Genomic DNA, 9,989 nt, shown 5'->3' with positions numbered 1-9,989 from the left:
AGCATTTTTCGATATTTGTTTTGTTTTTACAGAAGTATTTGGTCAATGACAATTAGAAAATAAATTCTGTCTTCCCTTTTAAATGGTAAATTCTAGAAAACAGTTCTTTAGGAGCCTGATTTTCTAAATCAATACTAGTAAATATGATGGAGTAATATATAATCTATAACGTAATTAATAAAATGTTGAATTTAAAATTAACAAACTAACGATCATATGATAATAAATATTGTTCAACGCCTAAATAATTCTTTTTATGTGAATGTAAAAAATAATGTTATTGAATAGCCAAATACTATTTTCTCCTTCATGATTGAATTGCCATTGCAAATGGCCGAATGTCGTATATATATCAAACGGCCAAAATGTTATTCAAAGACATTTTGACGGTTGACTGTTAGGAAGTTGATATTCTATTTTCTTTTTCTAAAATTGGTCTTACGTCATAAGCAAGGAAGTCAAAATTTATTCTCTTTTTTTAAATATTTTTTTCTTTATCCCATTGCTTAAAGGGAGTTTTCCTGCTTATATTGGTTGACAGCTAAAAGGCAGTTTAACTTTTCTCTGATTCAAAATTTAAACAGTTGCTTAATTATGGTTTACTATTTGGAACGTGGCTCACTCATACATAATGGGCACAATATTTATTGATTAATATAAAGAATCAACAATTTATTTCTCTGCAAATTGCATACAACTAAATCGATTGTAGAACCGGTAAGCACAACTCAATTCATCCTAAAAAAAATTCAAAATTCAAATTATTCAAATTAAATTAATTAAATCAGTTAAATTTTTTTTCGAGTATAATTTAAATAAATCGAATATTAATTTATATTATTTTAAATTTTAAATTTATATTGTATTAACCCCAACTCTTTTACCCTATTCCCCCGGTCGGCAAGCCCCACAATTTTCTCAAAATTTCCCAAATCAAACCCTTAATCCATTCAGACCCCCAAATTCATGCTTCTCCTTCAAAAATTCCTAAATTAAATCCCCCGCTTCTTAAAAAATCTTTATATTAAACCCTTCATTCTTCTTATTCTTCTTCATTGGTTCATTCAAACCTTCTAAATTAAAATCTCTATCTCCATTCTTCTTCTTCATCAGTTCATCGAACTTTTTTAGGATGGGCAAATCCCTCACAATCTCCGCTCGCTCCGTAAGTGGTGTTCCTTCTGGCCGGCGGCGCTCCGTTCTCTTCAGTCTTAACCTATACTTTTTTGCATCTCCCAGGTTTGTCCCGAGATAACTGTTGCTGTATATATGATTGTGGGATTAAAGTAATCTGCTGCTACATATTTTAGGTTATAAGTTAATTTTTTTTATATAAAAATATAACGGTTGTTGTTGCATATATTACTGTGAGATTAAATTAAAATATTACTGCTGCTGCATATTTTTGGGTTATGAGTGTTTTTTTTTAATTTACTATTTAAAACACTATTAATAAAATGCCATCTTAAAAGCAATCATAGCACTCGATTCTATGGTTAATTGGTTATATTGAAACAGGGAAATGGTTTACGTAGTTGGCGTTTGAATTGAATGGAATTGGAAAAATAGAACAACACTTCAATGGAAAGTTCTCATTTGATTTTCTTCTTAGGAACAGAATATAACAGTAAGATATGGAATGTTTTATTTATTTGTTTGACTGATAGAGACATGCAATGTTTCCAGCAACACATCGTTTCAATTCGGCTGACTCAATTGTGTGGAGAATCAAGAATTTGAGTTGGTTTAGTTTTTTTTTTTTTTTTTTTTTGACTTTTGCTTATATTTTTTATTATAATCTTATTGTGTTGTTGTTCACTTGGACTCATGTTGTGTTGCTTTTATTTGTTCCCTAACAAATTTTCATTTTATGATTATATTTAAAAACTTTAAAGAAAAATATTTTTAAAAATACATTAAAAATAAAAAAATTATTTTTTAATTTAACTTGAACAAATATATTCGATTCAATTCGATTCAATTCAATTCAAATTTCATCTAACTCGATCTGATTCGAGAAAATTTCAAATCGAGTTAGGATGATAAAATAAGATTCGAAAACTTGATTAACTCGAAATTTTTTCATTCGATTCGATTCGACTGATTGCTCACCCCTATTCATGATATCAAGAGTTGTCTATTAAAAAACTATTAGCTATATATAATAGCTAGAAAATTAAAGTAGAGTAAGTATACAACATTCTAGATTCATTTAGTCACATTACAAGTTTCTCATGATCTATTTCAAATCAATGATACAATAAATTTTTTGTAAAAAAAAAACAATAAAATTTTATATTCAAAATTGTGCTTATAAAATATTGTATGATTGTCTTGTTATTTGTATGAGAAATGATTGCTTTATGTTCATTTGCTATAATGTTACATCTGATAATGAATTTTGATGGATTAGTAGTATGATAAATAGAGAATATATATGATCATCTTTAAACTTGTTCATGTTGTAGTTCTTTGAACGATCACTTTTAAAAGTTGTGAATTCTCTAAGTATCATATCGAAATTGTACGATAGAAGAGTCATTCTTTTTGTCTATATCTTTAATCAAATCTCTTCATTAAGCATGCTCAAAGGTCGTCATATTTTGCTTGTTGTTTGTTGGCTTATGTGTTTGTTTGAGGACAAGCAAAGACTTAGTGTGGGAGAATTTGATCTGCCATAATTTAATATGGTAAATTACGTTCTTTTCGATACTTAAGAAGCTTGTAATCGAGCATTTTTATGTCATTTTAGTAGCTTTATGAATTATATATTAGTTATACGTAATTAAATAAAACAAGCCTTTTTATGATGTTTATCGACCAATTAGGCCAACTCAAGCCTAATGAAGTTTTAACGAGTTGATGTAGTGGGGCAAGAAACGACTTGAACCAAATAGAAAAAGAGCTAGTGGATTGCCTAGAAAGTCGGGACATGGAGAACATAAAGTCGCAACATTGACGTTACATACACACTTAGAAGGATTTTCGAGCAACATCGACAAGACAAGCAGACCGTTACCAAGGTCACGACATTGGAAGCTAAAGTCACAACATTCAACACTTGAAGTCACGACATCCATGACAGTAGCGAAAGATGAAAGTCAATTACAAGGTTGTAGCAAAGTCACGACATTGAGGAGTAAAGTTGCGATACCCAAGTCCCTATTCAAAGACTCGAGCAAACTGCCTAGAAAGTCGCAACATTGGACATGTGATGACTCGACATTGAGGCTCGATGGACTTAAAATATGCAAAAGTGTTTCCATCTGCACAATCAATTTTTACTCGTAATTCAGGGTAGGGGTGAGCAAAACTCGATTCGACTCGAAAAAATCGAAAAAAAATTCGAATTTCGAGTTAAACGAATTGAGTTATTCGAGTTAATCGAGTTATTCGAATCAACTCGAATTTTTTTTCAAATTTCGAGTTCGAATCGAGTTGAGTTTTCGAATTCGAATAATTCGAATAATTCGAATAATTCGAATATCAAACTATAATATTTTACATTTTTACCCCAAACTCCCTAACCTTTTTACTTTTCCCTCAAAACTTTTACTCCCCTCCCCTCCCAACCCCCCAATCTACCCAAAATCCATTTCCTACCAAAATTTTACTCTCCCATTTATTTTTTTTCAAAATTTTACTCACCAAAACCCTTAAAACCTTTTATTTTCCCCCAAAATTATTACCCCCTCCAACTTTTCCCCTAAAACTTTTATTCCCTTCCCATCCCACCTCCCATCTATCCCAAACCCTCCCCCTTCCAATTTTTTTTAATATTTTCCCTCCAAAATTTTACTCTCCCTATTTACTTTCCCTCAAACTTTTATTCCCCAAAACTTTTTATTTTTCCCCTAAACTTTTACTTCTCACCCTTTACTCTCAAATAAAAATCAAAATTATCCAAAAAATCACTAAACATAAATAGTAATAATTTTATTTATATCTATTATTTATATTATTAAATTAAATTTCACATTTTATATTATTTTTATTATTGAATTGTTTAGTCATATTGAATATTTATATTAAAATTAAATTATTAATTATGCCATAAAATATTCGTGTTAAAATTTTATATTGGTATCAATTTCATATTTTATTTTTAAAATAACTTTTATTAAAAATTATATTTTTACATTTAATATATTTTTAATTCTAAAATACATAGTGACAAGAATCAAGATAATTGAAACAACTAAGCAAGCAAAAAGGCTAACCAGTATATAAAAAATTAATAAATAAATTATGAAGTGATGAAAGTTAATAAAAAATTTGATTAAGGTGGACAAATTTTATTACGATGGGTGACAATGGTTATAAGGACCCAAAATTATTTTTTAAAATTTGACTCGAACAAATATATTCGATTCGATTCGATTCGAATTCCATCTACTCGACTCGATTCGAGAAAACTTCAAATAAAGTTAGGATGATAAAATGAGATTCGAAAACTCGATTAACTTGAAAATTTTTGATTAGATTCGATTCGATCGAATGCTCACCCCTAATTCAGGGCATAGTCGCCCTAATTAGGTCAAACATCATTAGTTCTATAAATGTTAACTCTTAAGCTTAATTAAAAGGAGGCTTTTGAAAATTCATAGTAGCTTAGTAATTAGATTCTTAGGATTTTCTTTACAACATTGTTATTTAGAATTTTGTTTTCTAGTAATTCAATTTCTTAATTTCATTCTTTAGTTTTTCTATGTTTACTTTTTTCATAATTTCATTTGTTGCGGATTTATTATCAATACGAGTGATTGAATGTTTCTATTACAAGCATTTTAGTTGCTACCAATCGCGATTCCCACAATCAGACTCTTCGAATTACTCAGCATCTTTCAACCCTTTACTTTCTTGTTATTCATTCTATTAATGTTTTACGAATTAATTGGGTTAAATTTTTATGGAAGTTGATTAATAGAAGATAGAGTAGTTAATCTAACTTAGGGATTGAAATTAGTTAATTGGATCAAATTGAATGAACTTAAAACCCTAGAATTGATGACTTTAGGTAGTAATCTAGGTAAATGAGACCAAAAGGAGATTTTACCCGGAATCAATTCAATTGTCCCATTTAGATTCATCATGTCGAAAGATAAATGGACTAAATTGATTAATTGGTAGAACTATAGGTAGAAATGTATTAATTAGATCAATTAATAATTAATCAAGAAAAACATTTAGTCTAGATTAATTACAATCATGGAAATTGGTCAATTCCTATTTGTCATTCTTGATCGACTTATTTCTAGTTTTATTATTTTTGCAATTAGATCCTTTTAGTAGTAGTTAATTTTACACTCTTAATTTATGTTTAGTCGTACTATAATAATTAGGGAAGTAACTAGTTAGACTTAGCTTTGCACGTTCTTTGTTACTGTTTAATTCAGTTTTAGTCATACCTCCTTTGGGTACGATCCTCAAAATACTCTTGTATTTCGTTGTAAATTAAAACTATATTACAATTTGATCTATTCACTTGCAGTATACTTTTATCTGCATTATTTTTATAGCCTGGGTGCACGCACACCGGGGCGTGGTCGCGACTCACTTTTTTTTCTCTTTAGACAACCCAAGGTCATCTTTAGCTACTTTCAATAATTCAATTATAAAAATGGTATTAGTTTCCACTCAATCACATCAAAAACAAACAATCAAACATATTTTGTATTATATTCATTTTAGTCCATATATCCGAAATACTCATATTTTTGATATCTAACATCGAATCAAAATTCAATTTCATATCCTTTCATTAGGGACTTGTAATTTTAATCTTAACACAATTCCTAATAAATTTTAATTTATTCAATTTAGTACCTAATATCATAAAATTATCTATAAAGTTTAACTTAATTTCTAACTTAATCCTTAACATAATCAAACTTACTAACTAACAATCTCTTCATATTCAAGCTTAATTTCATCAATTATGCTTTAATGGTTACTTGCTAAATATCAAACAATTGAAGAAACCAATATATGGGTTAGTTAAATGAAGCTTCGTGATTGAAAATTGATAAAAATCTGAAGGAAAGAACTCAATTAACTTGATAAATTTTGGATCAATTGGAAAAGAAAGCAAAAGAATTTTCCTTCTTCTTTTTAGGGCATGGACGGCTGAAATACATGGGAAATTGATAATGTTGTCATCTCCCACTTATGAATATATATACTTAAATTAACAACTAATGAAGTTGATTAATCATGTTTAGTTTAATTACTTAAGGCTTATATATATTATAATTATAATTAGAAATGTTAAATGACAATCATCATTATCATCCACTATCATATAAGAAAAAATTGTTTAATAACCATTTAGGTCCATTTGTTAATTATTAATTGGTTAATTATTAATTGACTCCTCAATATCACATCCTAAAAATCGGGTTAGTAGAAATTGGGTTAATGAACCGAGAGTGGTCATTGTCGAATTTTTATTTAGATAATATTTTACTTATTTAATAATAAATAAATATAAATTATAGTGATTGAGTAGTGGTGGAACTGTACTTAATGATCTGAGTTCGCATCCCTTCCCTCTCATTAATTTCTTTTTGGTGCAAATTTGTTTTAAACCCTTAGCAAAGGTCATCCCATGTTTTCAAATATTTTCTACTAAAATAAAAACAAGGAAGAGAAGTGGTCAAGTGGTTAAGTGCTCCTAAGTTATCTTAGAGGTTTTAAGTTCAATTCATTTTGTTCTCATCTTTTTATTTAAGTTTTAACACAACCCATGTGATTATTAAGCTTTCCTTCCACCCCATAGCTTCCATGAATAGGAGGATTCCTTTCCTCCATTATGGGTCAAACTTACCATAAGTTGAGGGAGCATGATCCCTTTTTTACTCCATGTCTCCCTATCTTTCCATTTCATCTCACCCTTGCCATAGAAGAGGTTCATTAAACTTAAACCAAGTTGCCAACCTCTCCTCTCACTCACCCACCTCTCATTGCCGTCCCCTCCCCCCTCTCTCCCATTTATCTACTTTTTCTCTTTTATTCTCACTTATTTTCTCTCTTTATTGCAAAACCACCACCCTTTTCTCTTTTCATTTTTGCTTCCTTCCTCCACTATGACAGAACCCTTCACCACCGACCATTGCGCCTTTTAACCACCGTAGCTCATCCTCCTCCTATTTTTTCCCCGTCGCCACCGATCGTCGTCGTGACCACCACCGCAGATGTAATACCCTAACCCGTATCCGTCGCTGGATTAGGGTTACGAGACATTACCGAACAAAACATAGTTCATCACGATCATTTATTACAATTCATGCACAAAATTATAATGACTTCTTTACAATAGTTATCAAATTCAAATAGCAACCATTCACTCATTCATATAAGTCAAACATGCATTATTAATAATATTACAAATACGAACCATGCTTCAAATTAAATCATATCAATGTCCTCCACTCAATCAATTTTTCGAACCAACTAACATGCATCAAAGTCATACAACCCGTGCTTTATAAATATAATTTCCGAACCATATGAACATCACATTCATGGTATTTGACTACCTAAATTAAAACCAAGCATGTGTCATTTCATATGTGGTACCCAGCACATAGATTATGATCTTTAATTTTATAAATCTATTTTATTAGCAAATTGTCAAACATGCATTTTACATACCTATGCACATTCGAATTATTAAGTCAAAACAAGACACACCATATAGCTTAAATATCATCCATACATGAGACATTATCAAACATTACCAAACGATTAAATATGATCTTGTACTTTACTATTTCATGCGCAATTTACCATTTATGTCCATACCTAGATGACCGTCCAATAAATTATAAAACATATTCGTATTTTGCCATCACAAATAGTACCTAAACAACCAATATGCAAGGAATCACTTATACATAACTTAACTTATGGGAACAAATGCATTATAGTAAAAACACATCCATCAACTAAATCGTTACTCAACCAAAACATATAACCAATACACCATACATATATACCATGAAACATACTTCCCAAAATGAGCTTATACCATGACCGAGTATACACAAACATTAGCATCATTATCAAGCCATATTCGCATGGCCACATATATACAGATCAAAATGAACCATATCGAAACTAGCCTATACATGCCATAAGTCAAAAGTACAAAATCTTAAAGTATCAAAATAGCAATCGATTGTGTGACGATGATCCTTGACGATCCTCGAGCTCGAAACTAGCTTTCAAAATTTGTAAAATAATGAAAAGACACACAAAGTAAACTTTGAAAGCTTAGTAAGTCATCAGCAAATGATTTATCACTAGAACATATATAATTCAATTCGGAATAGGCCAAATTTAACTAATCTCATACACATCTACATTCATTTTTCTCATTTAATCCAAATTACCACATTAAGTAACTTCACTTATCTTTTTTTTTTCAATGAACATATAAACCTCATACGTACCTGTATCATTTAGCTCAATTTCACATTCAGACTCGTTTTAACATTGCCCGTTGAACCATTCAAAATCGGTAAGGATACTCGAAAAAATATTTATCACATACAATGCCATATCCCTGATATGGTATTACATGTTATCTCAAATTGATGCCTCTGTCGTAGACAGGGTTTTACACGAATCATATACGGTTTCAATGTCCCAGACATGGTCTTACACGTAATCTCATATCGATGCCAATATCCCAAACATGGTCTTACACGAAATCATACCTCAAAAGTCCTAACGTCATGACATACGTATCCTATATTATTCCTATGGTTTATACGGGGCTTTCGGATGTCGTAATTCAATCAATTCAAGCTCAAAGCAGGTCATCCCATGCTCAGTTCAATTTGGTAACATATATATTTATATATACAATTTAATTTAAGGACATTTATTTACTTATGAACTTACTTCGTTCAGAAATGAACGGACCGGAACGACTATTTGACAACTTTTGGCTTTCCCTGATCTAACTCCGATTTCTTTCTTTCTTGATCTATTTGAGCAAAAACTCCATGGCCGAATGTTAAGCTCTTCAATGGCTATTTTAAACCCTATTTTCGGTTGTAAATGGATAGAAGATGATGATATTTGGCTTTGTTTTATTTATTATTAACTTAATTACCTATTTACCCTTTAAAAACATTAATAATAACACCAATTGCCACTCCAATATCATCCACTATCTCATAAATGAGATATTTACTACATAAGAATCTTCACTTTTAAGTTCTATAGCTATTTGATACCTTTAGCTTATAGAACACAACTTTTATGCTTTACGCGATTTAGTCATTTGTACCGAATTAAAGACTTAAACGATAAAATTTTTTATGAAAATTTCACATAACTCTAATATCATGCTGTAAATGTTAAAATAATAATAAAATAAATTTTATGACCTCGAATTTGTGGTTCCAAAACCACTGTTCCAATTTAGCTAAAACTGAGCTGTTACAACTCTCCCCCCTTAGGGATTTTTGTCCCCGAAAATCTTACCCGTGAATAGGTTTGAATATTGCTCTCTCATAGCATCCTCGGGCTCCCACATAGCTTCTTCAACCCCGTGTCGATGCCATAAGAATTTCACTAATGAAATTTTCTTTTTTCTCAATTCTTTAACCTCACGATCTAAAACTCGGATTGGTTCTTCTTCGTATGTCATATTAGACTGAATCTCAATCTCAGATGGGGAAATCACATGTGAGGGATCAGATCGATATGGTCGTAAAATTGATACATGAAATACATTATGAATATTTACTAATTCAGGTGGCAACAAAAATCCATAAGCAACTGGCCCGATACGCTCGATAATTTTATACAGCCCGATGAATCTCAGACTTAACTTGTCTTTTCTGCCAAATCTAAGTATTTTATTCCACGAAGATACTTTCAAAAACACTTGATCTCCAATCTGAAACTCAATATCTTTTCGTTTCAAGTCTGCGTACGATTTCTGACGATCTGACGTTGCTTTCAGACTATCACGA

Source organism: Gossypium raimondii, chromosome 12 (assembly GCF_025698545.1).
Source record: "Gossypium raimondii isolate GPD5lz chromosome 12, ASM2569854v1, whole genome shotgun sequence".
Taxonomy (NCBI): Eukaryota; Viridiplantae; Streptophyta; class Magnoliopsida; order Malvales; family Malvaceae; genus Gossypium; species Gossypium raimondii.
Note: the sequence above shows the minus strand (reverse complement) of the source record.